This window comes from Ictidomys tridecemlineatus, chromosome 5, assembly GCF_052094955.1.
Source record: "Ictidomys tridecemlineatus isolate mIctTri1 chromosome 5, mIctTri1.hap1, whole genome shotgun sequence".
Classification (NCBI taxonomy): Eukaryota; Metazoa; Chordata; class Mammalia; order Rodentia; family Sciuridae; genus Ictidomys; species Ictidomys tridecemlineatus.
In genome coordinates, this window is record NC_135481.1 from 35,378,860 (window position 1) to 35,398,482 (window position 19,623).

General features: G+C 36.9%; 1 long non-coding RNA gene and 1 pseudogene across 1 annotated transcript; one reads left to right on the forward strand and one right to left on the reverse strand.

The window, feature by feature from the left end:
* Window positions 1–9,349: 9,349 nt before the first annotated feature.
* LOC144377521 (uncharacterized) lies at window positions 9,350–17,445 on the reverse strand. Its single transcript, XR_013438523.1, has 2 exons — window positions 17,118–17,445; window positions 9,350–9,590 (listed from the first exon to the last, which is right to left on the reverse strand). It is a non-coding gene; the product is annotated as an uncharacterized LOC144377521 (long non-coding RNA).
* A 298-nt stretch (window positions 17,446–17,743) lies between these two features.
* On the forward strand, window positions 17,744–18,655 carry LOC101958344 (sequestosome-1 pseudogene; annotated as a pseudogene).
* Window positions 18,656–19,623: the final 968 nt, after the last annotated feature.

A 19,623-nucleotide genomic window follows, 5' to 3' on the forward strand; every position in this document is an offset into this window, starting at 1 on the left:
TAGCTGAAAGCTCCAAGTTTACAATCATGGTTAGCCTTTCTGGTGATTAGCCCCCAACCAAGAGCTCAGCAAGAGTCACCTCATTAGAACAAAAGACTCCTATTACTCAAGGAATCTCAAGTGACTTAGAAGCTCTGTGTCAGGGACTGGAGGCAGAAATCAATCTGTATACTTCTTATTATTTCACAGCAAGGAAGGAAGGAAAGCCTCACTGAGGCAGTGACATTCCAGCTGTGTCTTGATAGATAAATTGGAGTCAGGCAGAGGAACTAAAGGAGGAAAGTGTAGGAGTGAGTGGGAAAAGCCTTGGCTAATTCCCTGAAATTGGAATATGCATTCTGTGCTTAAGAAATTAAAAAAAAAAAAAACTGAGCATGGTGGCATGAATGTGTAGTCCCAGCTACTCAGGAGGCTGAGACAGGAGGATTGCTTGAGCCCAGGAGTTTGAGGCCAACCTGGGCAACATAACAAGACCATCTCAAAACAAACCACCAACAAGAACAGAAAGAAATACAAAGATGCCAGTTTTTTTCTTTACCATACTTTTGGCATTTATTTTCTAATAATATTTTTTAAATTTTGTTATATAGAGATAGATATATCATTACCCTGGGGACATAGTTAGCTGTTTAAGAATAGAAACTAACTTTAAATATATTTAATGTTTTGTATATTATATATGAATACATATATATTATATGTATATATTATATGGCATACTTAACACAAATCTAGTGGTATACTGGAGCAGAGTTGATGTTTACTAAATACTTGTTTCTTACTATCTTCACTGTGTGGTCAAGTTTATTTTCCAGATTGTATACCTTGTCTTTACTATCTGATGTTCTTTCTTCCAAGTGACCTAGTCTGTTGGTTATGCTTTCTATTGAGTCTTTTATTTGGTTTATCCTTCATTTCAAGGATTTCTGACTGTTTTTTTCCCAGAGTCTCTCTTTCTTAAAGTAATATTTTGCTAACTGTATTTGCTCTCTTATCTCTTTGTTGGAGTGATCAATTTTTCATCAACTTTACTGTCCATGGGTTCTGTTATTGTAGTATGGTTTGTTTGGGGCACTTTCCTCCCTGGTTTTTTCATGTTGTCTCTGTGTCTTCCTTTCTTGCAGTGGATCTGACACATTACAGTTTCTTCCCAATATTCTTGTAGTACCCGTACAGATTGTCTGTACCTCACCTTGATATTGGGCTTCCAGACCCTGCTGGTGTCCCTCATAGTATGCTACTGCAACTAAAGGTGGTGGCAGCAATAGCCAAAGTAACATGAGATAATAATGGAGGTGCCCCAAGATGGATGTAATGTCTTACAGAGAAGAGGCCAAAAGGGTGGGCCTTACACTGCCTTTGGGATGCCTGCTTTGAAATGCAACTGCTTATAGGCCCTGTTTGTTGTCAAAAAGGTAGGAGCTACTGTGTGGGGAAGGTTATGGTGACGTCTACAGTGTCCCAAGATGGAAGTGGGTTAGGCTTGGGTTCCCAGGTGGGGGCGGGGGTGAGTAGCACATGGATCCTTCTCTAAAATAGACCATATATTATGCCACAAAGCAAATCTTAGCAAATATAAAAAAAGTAGAGGTATTATTCTGCATTCTATCAGATCATAAAGGAATGAAATTAGAAATCAATGATAAAATAAGAAATAAAAGCTACTCCACCACCTGGAGACTAAATAATATGCTACTGAATGAACAATGGGTTGTGGAAGACATCAGGGAGGAGAGAGAAAAAAATTTTTAGAGATGAATGAGAACACAACATATTGAAATCTCTGGGACATTATGAAGGCAGTTCTAAGAGGAAAGTTCATTTTATGGAGTTCATTCCTTAAAAGAAGAAAAACTCAACAAATAAATGACTTAACATTACATCTCAAAGCCCTAGAAAAAGAAGAACAAATCAACACCAAAAGCAAAAGCAGGAAATAATTAAAATCAGAGCTGAAATCAATGAAATTGAAATGAAATAAACAATTGAAAAATTTGACAAAACAAAAAGTTGGTTCTTTGAAAAAACAAATAAAATTGACAAACCCTTAGCCATGCTAATGAAGAGAAGGAGAGAGAAAACTCAAATCACTAACATACATGATGAAAAAGGAAATATCATAACAGACACTACAGAAATACCGAAGATAATTAGAAATTATTTTGAAAATCTGTATTCCAATAAAATAGAAAATATCAAAGTCATTGACAAATTTCTAGAGTCATATGATTTGCCCAAATTGAATCAGGATGATATACACAATTTAAACATCAATTTCAAGCGATGAAATAGAAAACGCCATCAGAAGCCTATCAACCAAGAAAAGCCCAGGACCAGATGGATACACAGCCAAGTCCTACAAGACCTTTAAAGAAGAACTAATAACAATACTCTTCAATTTATTTCAGAAACTAGAAAGAGGAAGCACTTCCAAACTCATTCTATGAGGCCAATATCACCCTGATTCCAAAACCAGGCAAAGACACATCAAAAAAAGAAAACTTAAGACCAATATCTCTCATAAACATAGATGCAAAAATTCTCAATAAAAATTCTGGCAAATTGAATCAAAAACATTGTATCAAAAAGTACATTATGATCAAGTGGGATTTGTTCCAAGATTGGTTCAACACACAGAAATCAAAAAATGTAATCGATCACATCAATAGACTTACAGATAAGAACCATATGTTCATTTTAATAGATGCAGAAAAAGCATTCAACAAAATACAGCACCCCTTTAATGTTCAAAACACTAGAAAAACTAGGCATAACAGGACTATATCTCAACATCATAAAGGTTATCTATGCTAAGCCCCAGGCCAGCATCGTTCTAAATGGAGAAAAACTGAAAGCATTCCCTCTAAAAACTGGAATAAGACAGGAATGCCCTCTTTCACCACTTTTATTTAACATAGTTATTAAAATACTAGCCAGAGCAATTAGATGAAAGAAATTAAAGGTATATGGATAGGTAAAGAAAAATTCAAATCAGCACTATTTGCCGATAACATGATTCTATACCTAGAAGACCCAAAAAATTCCACCAGAAAACTTCTAGAACTAGTAAATGAATTCACCAAAGTAGCAGGATACAAAATCGACACCCATAAATCAAAGGCATTTCTGTATATCAGTGACAAATCCTATCCCCTGAAAGGGAAACAAGGAAAACTACTCCATTTACAATAGCATCAAAAAAATTAAAAACTTGGGAATCAACGAAAGAGGTGAAAGACCTCTATCATGAAAACTACAGAATGCTAAAGAAAGAAATTAAAAAAGACCTTAGAAGATGAAAAGATTTTTCTAGTTCTTGGATAGGCAAAATTAATATTGTCAAAATGACTGTACCATACAGATTTAGTGCAATTCCAATCAAAATCCCAATGACATTCCTCATAGAAAAAGCAGTCATGAAATTCATCTGGAAAAATAAGAGACCCAGCATAGCTAAAGCACTCCTTAGCAAGAAGAGTGAAGCAGGTGGCATCATTAGACCAGACCTTAAACTACTACAGAGCAATAGTAACAAAAACAGCATGGTATTGGCACCATAATAGACTTGTAGATCAATGGTACAAAATAGAGGACATAGATACTAACCCACATAATTACAGTTATCTTATATTTGACAAAGGCACCAAAAACGTACCAAAAAGAGAAAAGATAGCCTCTTCAACAAATGTTGCTGGGAAAATTGGAAATCCATGTACAACAAAATGAAATTAAACCCCTTTCTCTCACCATGCACAAAACTCGACACAAAGTAGATCAAGGACCTAGGAATTAAACCAGAGACACTGCGTCTATTAGAAGAAAAACTAGGCCCAAATCTCCATCATGTCAGATTAGGCCCCAACTTCCTTTAGTAAGACTCCTATAGTTCAAGAATTAATATTAAGAATCAATAAATGGGATGGATTCAAACTAAAAAGCTGTTTCTCAGCAAAAGAAACAATCAGTGAAGTGAATAGAGAGCCAACTATTGGGAACAAATTCTTACCACACATCAGATAGAGCACTAATCTCTAGAATATATAAAGAACTCAAAAATCTTAACACCAAAAAAACAAGGGTGGGAGGGAAAGGGAGGATGCAGGGGGTTAGCAAGGATGGTGGAATGTGATAGCCATCATTATCCAAAGTACATGTATGAAGACACAGATTGTCAACATAAAGTCAACATACTTTATATACAACCAGAGATATGAAAAATTGTGCTGTATATATGTAATAAAATTATAATACATTCTGCTGTCATTTATTTTTTAAAAAATTAATAAAAAAGAATAATAAAAAAACAATCAATAAATGGGCCAAGGAACTGAACACTTCTCAGAAGAAGATACACAATCAATCAACAAATATATGAAAAAATGTTCAGCATCTCTAGCAATTAGAGAAATGCTAAGAATTCATCTCACTCCAGTTAAAATGGCAGTTATTGAGAATACAAACAATAAGTTTCGCAAGGATGTGTGGGAAAAGGCACACAGATACATTGCTGGTGGGTCTGCAAATTGGTGCAGCCAATATGGAAAGCAGTATGGAGAATCCTTGGAAAACTGGGAATGGAATCACCATTTAACTCAGCTATCCCACTTCTCAATCTATACCCAAAAGATTTGAAAACAGCATACTACAGAGACATAGCTACATCAATGTTTAGAGCAATACAATTCACAATAGCTAAACTGTGGAACCAACCTAGATGCCCTTAAGTAGATCAATGGATAAAGAAAATGTGGAATATACACACAATGGAATATTATTCAGCATTAAAAGAGAATAAAACCATGGCATTTGCAGGTAAATGGACAGAGCTGGAGAATATAATGCTAAGTGAAGTAAACCAATCCCCCCCAAAAAGCAAATGTCGAATGATTTCTCTGATTTGAGGATGCTGAGTCATAGTATGCTGGGGGGGTTGGGGGGGAGATAGATGGAAGGATTATATGAACTCTAGATAGGGCAAAGGAGAAAAAGGGAGGGAAGGGAACAGAGGGGGCATAGAGGTAGGAAAGACGTGATATGCGATGGTCATCATTACCCTAAGTACATGTATGAAGACATGAAGGATGTGACTCTACTTTGTGTACAACCAGAGATATGAAAAATTGTGTTCTATATGTGTGATATGAATTGTAATGCATTCTGTTGTCATATATAACAAATCAAAAATTTTAAAAAATAGTTGGCTATAAGCCCCTTATGAAAATATTACTGTGTAAAAATATTAGAAGAAATATATGTCTTTTGATTTTAAAATATGATTATGGGCTCTTTTTGCTCTTTTTATTAATATAATATCAATATGTTAAGATTAGTATAATGACACCATTGTTAACATAAAGTAATGACTTTGAGTTTTCTATTCCAAGAAACTCACTAAACTCATTGGCAAATATTGTATGTTCAAAATTACATTTTATACATTAATTTAAAATCATTAATTTATCATTTGTAGCAGCAACATTCAAATATACTAACCCCACTAACCCAAGTTATCCGATAACAATCACTTATACTTTTTTTATCCTTCAGAAGGTCAATAGAAATAGATTTTATATTTAAAGAACATATCTTTGTGATTTTTAAATTAATTTTATTTAGTTCTTCGTGAATATGAAACATTTTGATTTACAGATAGTAGTATAAATTCTACTTGAAGCCTAGTACTAAAATTAAGCAGATATTAACATTTGGGTATTTTTTTTCAGATCTTACTGTTTTCCTTTGAAAAGAAATAAACCATATCAGGTATATCCAAAGCTTCATCTCTCTTTTTCTTCCCTTTCTCTCTAGAATTAATGACTACCCCATAATCAGGGTTGCCTATTTCCATGTATATTTTTATGCTTTAGACTTTTATGTGTGTTTGAGTATGTGCAAATTTCATGTGATATATGTTGCATAGTATTACTCCATGTACTATGACATATATACTATGCATAAATGTTTGATATATTTTTAAATTATACACAAATGTGTTAGATATAAACCAAGTAGACATGCATAACTGTATACATTAGTATCATCTATGTTTTAAGCTTTTACAAAAAAAAGTTTCTTATTATCTTCTTTTAAGGCTTGTTTACTCAATTATTTTTGTCTTGGATATTGATTTTTATTCACGAAAATCTAGTTCTTTAATTTTTTATGATATAGGGAGTTTCCCCATGTATAAACAACATATACATCCCCCCCCAAAAAAATTTAATAACTGTCTTTGATCCCATTCCCTCCTCCAAGATGAGAGTTTGTGCTCTACATTTCTTCAATTCTCTATGCATACCTCTCAGCAATTACCATACTGTATTATAGTTGTTGTATCCTTGTCTATCTAAACTCCTTAAGGACAGAAAATGGGTCTTGCTCTTGTTTGAATATCCCGTACTTGCCACAGAGCCTAAAACAGTTAGGTGTAAAATAAAAATCTGTTGAGTGAATGAATAAGTATTCATTCAGAGGCTGGATTGGTCATGGAAAGTCCTCAGTGCCATTTCATTTTGTTCATTCTGTGTGCCTGGCAATGCACTGGGAAATGGGAGGAAATGACATCCAGAGCTCTAAAATGTAAAATGGCTGAGAGGACAGAGTTAATGGCATTCACTCTAAAAACAACAACCAACCAACCAACAAACAAAAAAACCCTTTACTCTAGTCCATTCATTTACAAAGCCTCAACATAAATCTAACTTCTTCCAGATAGATTTCCTTTAGATCTTTGGTTTAAATTTCTCTTAATTTAATCTGAGATCTTGTAGTACCATCCAAACATTTATGCATCTAATTACATTCTGTTTACATTATTAGGCAATTATTTAAATTGGCTTTGTATTCTCTCTCCAATGAGAGCTTACATGATTTGAGAATGTAACCCCTTTTTCCTAATGATTTATAATTTTTGTTTCCCACCCCAACATTGAACAAAATGCTTGGTATTTAATAATTAAATCTGGCTGTTCCCTCCTCAATTACTAGAGATTTGCTTAGATTTTATTTGAATTAGGAGGATGAACTTGAAAAATCTCAAGACAATATGGTTTGGATATTATACCTAGGTAAATTAGAGTCGAGAATTTTAGTCAATCATAATGACCCCTAGAGCTTTTGAACCCAGGTTTGTCAAGTAGTTGGCCTAATATTATATAAGGTCTGATCTTGTAGGCTAAGCTAGAGTCAAGGTCAACCTAGAGAAAGGAAAGAGACTGATATTTTATAGTAATGCCCAGATATCTACTTTATCAGAGTTTCCCTGAGTGCTTTGCTACACCCCACTCAAAAATGGGATGAAATCTTTAATATCTACTTTCTTAGGCACCAGAATCAAGCAAAGGAGAGAGAAATAATTCTTTGATGTACCATTATATTTCACTGATTAACAAAATCTCACTGGAACAGTCCTGAGAGAGGAGAGAGGAGGATATGGAAAGGGGGAAGGAGGGAGAGAAGAACTTTTGGCCTTAAAATGGGAGAGCTACCTCCAGAAGAAACCTATCCATGGTTGCCAAAGTAGCAAAACTAAAAAGGAAGGGAGCAAGATTTATGTTCTGGATCCTCTCAAACTGAGCAGATAGGAAACTTTTCTTTAGAATAATCACATTGTTCATATTATACTTGGTACTGAATGTTCCATTTGTCCGTGTAATGAAGGTCAGTGTTCCTCTCCCACACCCAAAAATGTGTAGGAGTGGCCATGAATGCCCAGGCATTTAAAATAAATTTTTTGTCCCACTTTTTTTTATGTTGCTACTCCCAGGCCTTCAAGCTTTTCTGATTTCAAGTAAACTCAGTATGTTCGAGAACCATGAATTGGTGTCTGATCTGCTTTGTATTGGAGTCTTGGCAAACATATCACCTCCAGATGGAATTCATTTATTCTTCCACTGGTTTTCCTCAGCATATAACCTACACCCCTTTTAGTGCTTGGCTTCCTTCTGCCTTTATTGAGTTAGTTGTTTTCCTATCAGTCATGACTTGAATCCCTCCCGATTTAAAGAGTCATATTAGTTCATCTTTCATGTCCTGTTCTATCTTTTCCCAACAGGCGTTAGCATTGCTACAGGGTTGCTGTGTGGTCTTAAACAATTAATTTAACTTTTCTGAGCCTGACTCCTATAATCTGCAATAATGGGTTATTATGATAATTAAGTGACATACTTTATATTAATTGTAATTATCACCTACCTTGTAAGGATATTATGAGATAATTTATAAAAATTTATTTTTAAAAGCAGAAATTCTATTGGCACTTAATGTAAGATGCTATCAAACAATAGTAGTTACATATATAGGTGCCAGGGACAGTGCTAAGTGCTTTATATGTGTGATTTCATTTAATCCTCTCAGTAACCTTGGGAGGTTAGAACTATATAGATGAGAGAACTGAGTCACAAAAAGGTTAAGTAACTTTCTCAAGTTCACACAGCTATTAAGTGAGCTAAGATTCAAAACCAAGCAGTATGGCTGAGCCCAAAGTTCCCACTCTGAACCACTACACTATGCTATACTATAACTGAATTTGGATTTACAAACTAGGTCCATTGATTAATTGTTATGTGACCTTATGCAAAGCTAAAAATCTCTATATGTAATCTTAATCATTTATAAAATTGAGGATAAACCTAATACCTACGTTGTAGTTTCATTTATCCAACAAATATTTGTTGAGCTTCTACCATATGCTATATGTGGAGAGGACTACAATATTATGATAATTATATTCACATAATGCACTTGCTACATTTTCAGGCACATATTTAATAGTGTAAATTATTTTAATTAATAATAGTAAGCCAATAATCTCTCAGACATATTTCCTACTTGGCTAGAGATTATGTATATGTCATCACCATGTAGCTGTTTTATATGGTATTTGAAATATTTCTGTGTCACCAATCTAAAGGATATTGTCCTGCTATTTTAGCAAAACAAAGAAGAAATAAAAAACAAGAAGACAAGTATCTCTTAGGACTAAATAGAGAAAATGCCTTGAAGTGGATCTATTACATGGTAAAGGCCAGGTCAGGATGTGAAACATTCTTCCTACCAAGGAGCTTGAAGCAAATATGGTAGATGTGAGGATACCGAGGTAGTCAACTATCGTGCTTTCAGGAACTGTATGGTGAGGTCAGCTTGGGAAACAAAAATGGGCCCCTCATTACTTTTCTGTAGCATGTTAAAGAGTCTAGCAATCACATCTCAGAGTCCATAGAGAAATGAATGGCTGTGGTGCTCTTCTGTGCTGGCCTATGGCACCCTTGGGGTATGAACTTGATTTAAACCCACATTGTAAGAGTCAAAAGTATTTGCTAGGTCTAATAAGAGACTTTACATTTCTAGGTTGCTTATAACAAATTAGATGATACATATGAAATCATTTTGAAACATTATACACAAGCATGTACACATACATGCAATGAAGAGTTTCACACAAGAGTATTGTCATCATGCATAGAGAATGCTCAGTGTAAGAACCAGATGTGGAAAATGCTTTCATTCCCATTTCTGAAGTTGCTCTGCATCTTCTTTTTCTTAATGTAACTTCCTGTCCTGCTCAGTTCCTCTTCTCCCCATTTCAGTTCCTAATAAGAATAATAGCAATGATGACTAACATGTAGTGAATGATTTAAATATTTTACATGTAACAATTCATTTGGTGGAACATGCCTGTAATCCCAGCAATTTAGGAGGCCGAGGGAGGAGGACTGCAAGTTCATGGCCAGTCTCAGCAATTTAGCAAGGCCCTAAGTAACTTAGCAAGACCCTCTCTAGAAAAAAAAAAAAAAAAAAGAGAGGGCTGGGCATGTAGCTCAGTGGTAAAGCAACCCTGGGTTCAATCCCAAGTACCAAAGAAAACAAAATAATTCTATGAGTTACATACTATTGTCATTCCTATGACATTGAAGAAGCTGAGGGACAGAGGGCTTAGATAACTTATACAAGGTCATACACCTAGTAAATTTTAGGGTCAGGCATCTATGAAGTTTAGCTCCAGAGCCCTCACTCTTTGCTACCCTGCTAGACTGTTACTCTGTGTGGCAATGCTTGCCATGGGCTTACGTACACATTTGCTTTGCTAAAACCTTTCTCACAGCAGTCAGCAGTTTTCCTCTTCACCTTTCACAGTTTAATTAATGAAGCCAGAGTCATATTTTTATAAAACCAACTCCAACATAAAATGTAATATATGTGAATCAGTTATGAGAAATAGCAAATTTACCAATGGATACAATTCTTATTACAAAACTTTATTTTGTAGCAATTATCTGAAGAAAATAATAATTTAGCAATGCTGCACAATATTAACTAAGCAATTAGCTATCTTGAGACCAGAAACATATCTATTCAAGAAATTAGGTCAAAAAACTCAGCTGTTTATTTCCTGCCAGTTATTTGGTATAAGATAACATTCAAGTTGCTACTTGCTGAAGAGTAAGGCACAAAGTTGGCAAAATCAGCTTTAATAATCGCATTATAAAAAGAGGTCTTGAAATGTCTCCAAAATGCTTTTCTAAAGTATCAGAATGGAATGGTGAAAAAACTAGGACTTGAAAGAAACCGTGGGAATGAACTAATTTGTGCAGCTAGGCCTGGAGAGGTTAAATGACTTGTCCCAGGTTGTTCAAGTAGTTAATGGCCAAGCAGTGTCTAGAATTCAGGCATTTGGGTTGGCATGCATGATACACTTCCCTCAGCATGGCCTCTCCTCCTGGAACTACCACAGACAGATTGCTGTCATGCATACAGTGATGTGAGACTCCTTCCAGCTGCAAAACCTTGTATTAGCTTCCCTAATAAAGACACTACCATTCTTTCCGGAATCATATACTTCATTTTATATTTAAATATATAGATTACATACATCATGCTAGCTTAATTTAAAAACAGCTCTAAGGGTTTGGCTGCTGTGACTTAGATCCTGAAGGACTGACAAGCCCACCCTCTATTTATGTGAAATAGTAACAGAAGCAATCTCATTGATGCTGTCCTATGTTATTGTAAGATAAGAAGCTTCAACTTCTAAAAGTGGGCCTTCTCTCCACCAAAGTGATGATTAAAAGTAGCTTATTATCTTTTTAGGATGGTCGAGAAAGTATTTTACCATCAAAGTATTTTAGCATCAGAAGAACCATGGAATCAAGGAAATTTTTGCCTTAAATGGTAGTTCTCTTAAGGAAAACAATTCCCCTTCCTTTTATTGGTTTCTTTTAGAGTAATATTTTTTTTATTTGTGTCATCTAGATATTTTTTGTTTTTCCTAAGTTCATTACCAAATGATTTGTGTCTATTCAAAACACTTTGATGCCTAAGAAAAAAGCTCTGTACTACTCAGGAACTCACTGGACCTGTTAGCAGCCAGACCCTATAATGTTTGGTATGTTGGGTCCCCTTGGTAATTGCAATCTGCAGCATGACATTGCCTGAAGAGCTATTAGAAATGCAACTCTTGGGCCTAGATCAGAATCTGCCTCTCAACAAGCTCCCACCTATTCAGATATGATTTTGTGTGCCATCCTAGATATCTTTGTGTGAGCACCTCCTCCATAGTCTAAGTAGGGCAGACTGCTGCATCCCACCCCGTGTAAATACCTCAAGTTAAAAACAAGAAGTTTTGGATTACATGGGGAAATCACTTGGTTGATTTTGTTTGATAGTTATTAAGTACAGAAACTAGAATTGGAAGAAAGCTTAGAAATCATCAAATTCAACCATCATCACTACTGTGAATTTAATAAAATGGTAATTTTTTTCTAAGAAGGTTAAGTTGTGTTCAAGATACTCTGTTCAAGAAAGTAAAAGCATTTGATTAATCTAAGAAAGGCAGCCATAAAAATTAGAGAAGATTACATATATTTTTATTTTTTTGGTACTGAGGATTAAACCCAGAGGCATTTTACCACTGAGCCATATCTCCAGTCATTTTTATTTTTTTATTTTGAGACAAAGTCTTGCTAAGTTACTGAGAGTGGCCTCAAACTTGCAATCCTCCTGAATCTGCCTCCCAAGTCACTGGAATTACAGATGTTTACCACTGTGACCAGTTTACATATTTTTAAAACAGTTTAGTAGTTAAAGAAATAAGTTTCTGATACCGTGAAAGCTTAATGATATGAAATATCTGTGCCATGATGGCATGCCCTAGAGAGATTTTTAACTTAAACTCATATTCCCACATTTTAGGCTTTATATCTGCCAAAAGTTGCTGTTTTGTGCAATAATCATTTTAGTGTGACTTTCCACAAACTCAAACATTGCTATTATTTATTAAACTAAAATTTCCATTAATAAATTGGGGAGAAGGGATGAGTCTCCCTCACAAAAAAATACCACCCTTTCCTCCTTCAAGTTGGTCTTAATGACTCACTTCCAACAAAGAGTATGAAAAGGAAAAAACACTAACTTTACAGTCAAGAAATCTGGGAAGCAATACCTTAACCAAATAATCAGGGTTACTTTCATTAGTCATGCAAGGATATTATACACTCCTGGTATGATGTGGTGAACTAGGAGCTTTATTTCTGCAATATTCTTTCCCCAAACCTACAATGGCAGCCTAATTATGAGAATAACATAAAACAAACCCAGTTTGAAGGACAGTGCAAAATACATAACTAGTATTCCTTAAAACTGTCAAGGTCTTGAAAAACAAAGACAAAGAGATTGTCACAGAGCAGAGGAGATGAGAGGAAGACATTATAACCAAAGGTAATATGGAATCCCAGATTGGAGTCCAGAACAGAAAAGGTACATTGGTGGCAGAACTAGTAAAATTACAAGTTTAGAGTTTAGTTAATAATAAAATTTAAAATGCTGTTTCCTTAGCTTTGACCAATTTACCATGGTCATGTAGGATGATAACATTAAAGGAAACTGAAACAGGTTGACAAGTATACAAGAACTCTCTGTACTATCTTTGTAACATAACTGTAAATCCAAACACTTCAATAGAAGATAATTTTAATATTAAAGTACAGATAGGTATCTTCATCATTATCATCAATCATCATCATGTCTTTCACAAGTTTAGAAGGCAGATTTGTGCAAAATGCCTACTTTAAGACGTCCACATTTAATACCATTTTGCTAAGTCTGGAAGTTGAAGGTTTTCAGATTTAAATTACCAGAGTGTAAAATCAAAGTCCAGTTTTCCGAAGTCCACATAACTCTTGAAAAGAGAACTGCTCTTAGAATCTCATTACTGTTTGATGAATTTGAATGGGCCATTTTGCCTTCCTGGGCCATGGTTATTCCAGCTACAAAACCAAGTCTGTTCCAGTTCTAAAATTATAAAAATATGCCTTTCTCAAATGTTTTAAATATTGTTTTAAAGCATGATGTCTATTCTAAGGACAAAATAAAAATTTGATGAGGTAATTAGTTCCACAAACACATATAAAGCAGCAATCTTTGTTGTAGGCACAGTAGTGATAGCCCTTGCTCTTCAGAGGTCTCAGCTTGATGAAAGAGACATATCCATAAACAGCCTGTTCAGCTATGTGATAAGTGCTATAAAAGAGCTATTAACGAGGTGCACTGGTGCACAAGAAAATATCACTTCACTCCTCCTGTAGAGGTTAGAGAAGCATTGAACAGAAGAAACTAGAAATACATGAAATAGGCTGGATGCAGTGGCACAGGCCTGTAATCCCAGTGGCTTGGGAGGCTGAGACAGGAGGATTGCAGGTTCAAAGCCAGCCTCAGCAAAAAGCGAGGTGCTAAGCAACTCAGTGAGACCCTATCTCTAAAAAAAATACAAAATAGGGCTGGGGATGTGTCTCCGTAGTTAAGTGTCCCTGAGTTCAATCCTGATACCCCCCCCCCAAAAAAAATAAGTGTCCCTGAGTTCAATCCTGATACCCCCCCCAAAAAAAAAGAAAAAAAAAGGAAGAAAGAAAAAGAAAGAAAGAAATAGTACTATTTGATTTAACCAGAGTCAGTGAGGAATCAGTGCCATAAATATTTATCTTAATTGGTTGCGTATGAAACTTTGGTAATTATTGTATTTTTCCAGCAATACATTGGCTGCCAAGTCAGAAATTTGGTTGCTACCAAGATGAGCCAGAAAAGTATAGTGTTTCATGTTGCAGACACACTCTTATGGGAATGTTGGTATGCATGAAATCTGTCCCCTGAGGTGAGTTAATTGCTGACACATGAACAACATAGCTTTATAGAAAAGGCAGTCTGTTGGCTATCATAGTCTGTGATTTCTAAATCAGGCCTTCCTTAAAAACAAACAAACAAACAAAATAAAAACAAAAAACCTCACACTTCTCAGACTATACCATTTCCATTTTATGGTATATCTGGCCCAGGCTTTGCCATATGCAGTCTTGGTTATTTGTTTTTTGAATAACATGGTAGTAAAGAGAATTTAGGGCTCCCAAGCAAAAGTTTAAAATTTTCTCCTATTCTGGTCCTAATCTGGAAAAGGTGGCTGAAAAATTCTAGAGGAGTAGTTTGGGCTTTAAGAATGAAATGAGGGACAAAATATAGGGACAGTTGTCCTTCCACCACTATGGTGTCCAAATAATATTTCCTACAAATCCAGGAATTGTTTGTGGGTAGAGGCATCTTTACAAATTTATCAATTTTGAGTAATTCGATTTGATCGAGACTTTCTTTAACAGATAGAACATTACTGTGGTAAAAATTTAAGTGATCACAGATGTAGGGGATAAATACTTTCTGTTGGAATGTTGCCCAAGACAAGTAGGACTATTAAAGAGTGGTGTTGAACACTTGCAAATGTTGATTCTCCGTTTCCCATGACCCAACAAGAGAAGTGCCTTTTGTTGAGAAATTTTGAAAAATTCCTCATCAGCTACAAGTGAGATAGACAAGAGGGAAATAGCAAGCACAGATCTAAGCAGACCCTGCAAAGTGTACAACTGAGAGACAGACAGAAGTGCCTTCCCACGCTAATCTCCCTTTCCTACCAGATCAGTGTGAACATAAGAGGAGCCAGGTGTCTGTGGGAGGTTTTCTCCCAGAGCGGTGTCTACAGTTTTCTTGGGGGCAGAGTTGCAAGGGAAAATAACTGTGACAACAAAAGTTCTTTCTAAACAGACACAAGACCCTTTGCTTTCAAAAAAGTTAGCATTTAGTTATTTTTTTCCTTCTGATTATAAATGTAATAATTATCATACAGAAAAGTATACAAGTTGCATAATTTTTTTTAAAAAAAGAATGTAAAGATTATACCCATTACATCTCTATCCAAAGATAAACACTGTTATTGAAATTTTGGTGAATTTCTTCCCAGGATTTTATTTGCATGTGTATTTGACATTTTTGAGAGACTACTGTATATACAATTTCCCATGCTATTCTTTTTATCTTAATACCATAAGAATTTTCCTAGGTTTTTTAAAAACATCTTTGTAAACATTCTTTTTAGCAGCTGTGTGTTCCATCCTATGATGAAATTTAAATATTCTAAATCCTAAATTTATTCATTCACTTGAGAAATATTAAGAAAAATTTATTTATTCATCTAAGAGCCAAGAACTTTGTCAAACACTGAATATATTGTAATTTTTTTAAATTGTTGTCAATTAAACAGATTGGTCAATCTGTTTCTTATTTTATAGCATTTTTTTAAAGATGTAGAGCAGAAATGAAAAATAGTAAGTCATATTGGAAAAGGTGGCTGAAAAATTCTAGTTTGGGCTTTAAGAATGAATGGGAGACAAAATCTAGGGACAGTGGTCCTCCCACCACTGTGGTGACCAAATAATATTTCCTGCAAATCCAGGAATTGTTTGTGGGTAGAGCCATCTTTGTGGCACTGATTGTATGAAACATAATAATAGAGATTCACTAATTTCCATATGGTTTCTGGAATTGTACAATTCACCTTCCTCACTCTTAAGCTCTGTCTAGATCTGACTCACCTTCCCTGGCCAGCACTACCAGTACCAGGGTGTTGGATTAAGAAAAGGAAGTGTGCCAACTTAGGGAGAGACTTGGGGCACAGCTTCTTCAGCAGGGTGGATGAAGCTATTTTAGCTCCTGCTAAAAGTCTTATGGTTGAACTCAAGTGGGGTGAATATGTAGTGTATTTCCAAAGAACTATCCCAATGGAACAGACCCTTCTGGAACATTCTTCTTCTTCCCTTATTTGATTGCAGTGCAGTGATTTGACTACCCATACTTAAATATCTTTTCTTACTTCATAGAGTTTTCAATAGAACATCCAGGCCATTCCTGAGTTTGCTCAGAGCCCCCACACTATGTTCTGTTCTCTATCTTTAGCATTCAGTTATAACCTACATAAGTTCAGTTTACCAAAGTACAGTATTATCCTAAGAAAGAGAATTATTTGATAAATAGCTCCTGTAAGAAAAACTCAAAGATAAACAGTAGCATGTGACACAGCATGAAGCTTACAGGAGAGGATCTAATATTGGGAGTAGCTGGACTACATACACACACACACACACACACACACACACACACACACACACCATGCAACAGATATTCCTCAAGACAATTTGTGGGAGTATAAGTGGCATAGAAGTTAAGGGCACAGGTTTTTTGTATTTTGGCTCTATCAGCCACTTAGCGGATTTTTGGCTTTAACAACTTTTTTCAACTCTGAAGGCAGTTTCTTCATCTAAACAAGAATACCTCATAGATGAATAAATATAACATTTGGGAAGTTATGTTAGTCAGTGGCTGATGGAAAATTGTTCAGCTCATGGTAACTGGAAAGCAGTAGAGCGGGGGAGCAGGGGACACGAAATAACTTCACAGGGCATGTTGGTAACCTACTTGCTCTGACCATGCCCCACTTCCTACAGTTTCCACCACCTCCTTGTAGTCCATTCAATTATCAATGGATCAGTCCCCGGATGAAGTTAGAGCCCCCATGATCCAATCACTTCCCAATGTTCTCTGAGCATTTATTGATTGGGGAGCAAACCTTCAATACATGATCCTTTGAAGGACTTTCTAGATCCCAACCCATAACAGAAATCCTTGTCTGCACATTGAAAGTGCCCAGTAAATCACAGCAAGTACAGACCCTCTTTAATTTGTGATGGGGTTACATTCTGACAAAGTTGAAAGTGCTGTAAGTAAAAAATGCATGTAATACATCTAACCTCCCAAGCATCATAGCGTATCTGCAGTATCCTGTCAAGGTCAGTTGTTTCCTCTGTGGATTCAGTGGGTGATAGGGAGTTGTGGCTTGCTGCCACTGCTCAGCACACCCCAGCATATCAGACTGTATATCACTAGGGAAAGAAAAGATCACGATTCAGAATTTGAAGTACAGTTTCTATGGGTATGCCTATTGTTTTCATACCATTATAAAATCAAAAATTGGTAAACTGAACCACTCACAGTCAGGGATTATCCATCATTAAGTACAGTGAAAGTGTACTTAATTATGGTAAAAAAAACAAACAAACAAAAAAAAAAAACCCAAAAAAAAAAACATTGAGACCCAGCTGTGTTCCTACTGTTAGTCTTGCGGTTGTGGCATCTCTAGCGGTGAAGGCCCACCTTTGGGGCAAGGAGGAAGCAGAGCGCGAGATCCTCCGTTTCTGCTTCTGTTTCAGCCCTGAGCTCCAGGTGGATGCCAAGGCCACTGCCCGCCCAGGCCCCTGAGAGCGGATACTGAGCCGGGTGGTCGCCTTGTTCCCCCGCACGGCGTCCGGGCGACTTCCAGACACACTACTTCGATGAGGATGGAGACTGGGTTGCATTTTCCAGTGATGGGGAGCTGACAATGGCCATGTCCTATGTGAAGGATGACATCTTTCGCATCTACATTAAAAAGAAGAAGGAATGTCGGCGATACCACCTGTTCCCCAGCCCCTTTGGGCACCATTCTGGGGGCTTCTTTCACAGCCGCTGGCTGCGGAAGTTGAAACACGGGGGCATTTCGAGTGGCCAGGCTGGGAGATGGGTCCACCAAGAAACTGGGGCCCACGTCCTCCTTGAGCGGGAGATACCCGCCCCCACCCCACAGCAGAATCAGCTTCTGGTCCATGGGAGGATCCCAGAGTGAATTTCCTCAAGAATGTAGGGGAGAGCATGGCAGCTGCCCTCAGCCCTCTGAGTATTGAAGTTGATGTTGATGTGGAACATGCAGGGAAAAGAAGCCGCCTGACACCTGTCTCCCCAGAAAGTTCCAGCACAGAAGACAAGTGTAGTTCTCAGCCAAGCAGCTGCTCTTCCAAACCCAGCAAACAAGATGAGAGTATGGCACAGTCACTGGCAGAGCAAATGAAAATTATAGCCCTGGAGTTGCTGGGGCAGCCTGAGGAACAGATGGAGTCTGATAACTATTCTGCAGGAAACGAGGACTGAACTTATTTGTCTTCAAAAGAAGTGGACCCATCTACAGGTGAACTGCAGTCTCTACAGATGCCAGAATCAGAAGGGCCAAGCTCTCTGAACCCTTCCCAGGAAAGATCCACAGGGATGTAGGAAGCTGCTTTGTACCTATGTCTTCCACCAGAGGCTGACCTCCCCCGACCCCCTGCTGATTGAGTCACTCTCTCAGATGCTGTCCATGGAGTTCTCGAATGAAGGCAGCTGGCTCACCAGGCTTCTACAAACCCAACATTACAACACTGGGGCTGCTCTGGTTACTATCTAGTATTCCAAACACCCACCGCCATTGTGACAACATTTGTGTCTATCCCATACTCCTTTTTTGTCTCATAGTTGAGTTAGCAGGGCCTCTGAAAGGGTCAGTTTCTCAGCATTCTTCTTCCAGAATCTATGGGTGGAGATGCGTGAAGACGTTCAGGGCAGTGGGACAAGTAACATGAAGGGAGAGTTCCAAGTGTCTGAGAAGTACCAGTTTCCCCTGTCCAAGGCCTTGCCCTGGCTGGGGAGGGCAAGGACATGCCTGCATACTCCTCTCCCTGCCATCACACCAGCAGTTCAGAATATGTCTTGCTTAATGGCTTTCTGCTTTTTCTTTAAAAAAAAAAAAAAAGATTAATAGTATACTGACATTTTTTTTTCCCAACAAATTGGAATGTTGTCAGGGAGTGAATGGAGGAGGCTCCTACAGGAGTACCAGGGAGGAGGGGCAGTCAGGCTTGTGGGTTTCCTGCTTGGGGCTGGAGAGCTCAAAGGGGAGGTTTGAACTGTGGTTTTCATTGGGCTGCCTCCTTGTGTCATGACTACTTTGGTTTTTTTATTTCCAAATGTGGTATTTGTTTTTAAAGTAAGAAAATTCCTCTGTAGCCATCTGTTATCTGATTTTTTTGTTTTATTTTTTTAATTATTTTTTTATTTATATATGACAGCAGAATGCATTACAATTCATATTACACATGTACAGCACAATTTTTCATATCTCTGGTTATATACAAAGTATAATTCACACCAATTCATGTCTTCATACATGTACTTTGGATAATAATGTCCTTCACATTCCACCATCATTTCTAACCCCATGCCCTCTCCCTTCCCTTTCCACCTCTTTGCCCTATCTAGAGTTCATCTATTCCTCCCATGCTCCCCCTCCCTACTCCACTAAGAATCAGCCTCATTATATCAGAGAAAACATTCAGCATTTGGTTTTGGGGGATTGGCTAACTTCACTTAGCATTATCTTCTCTAACTCCATTTATTTACTGCAAATGC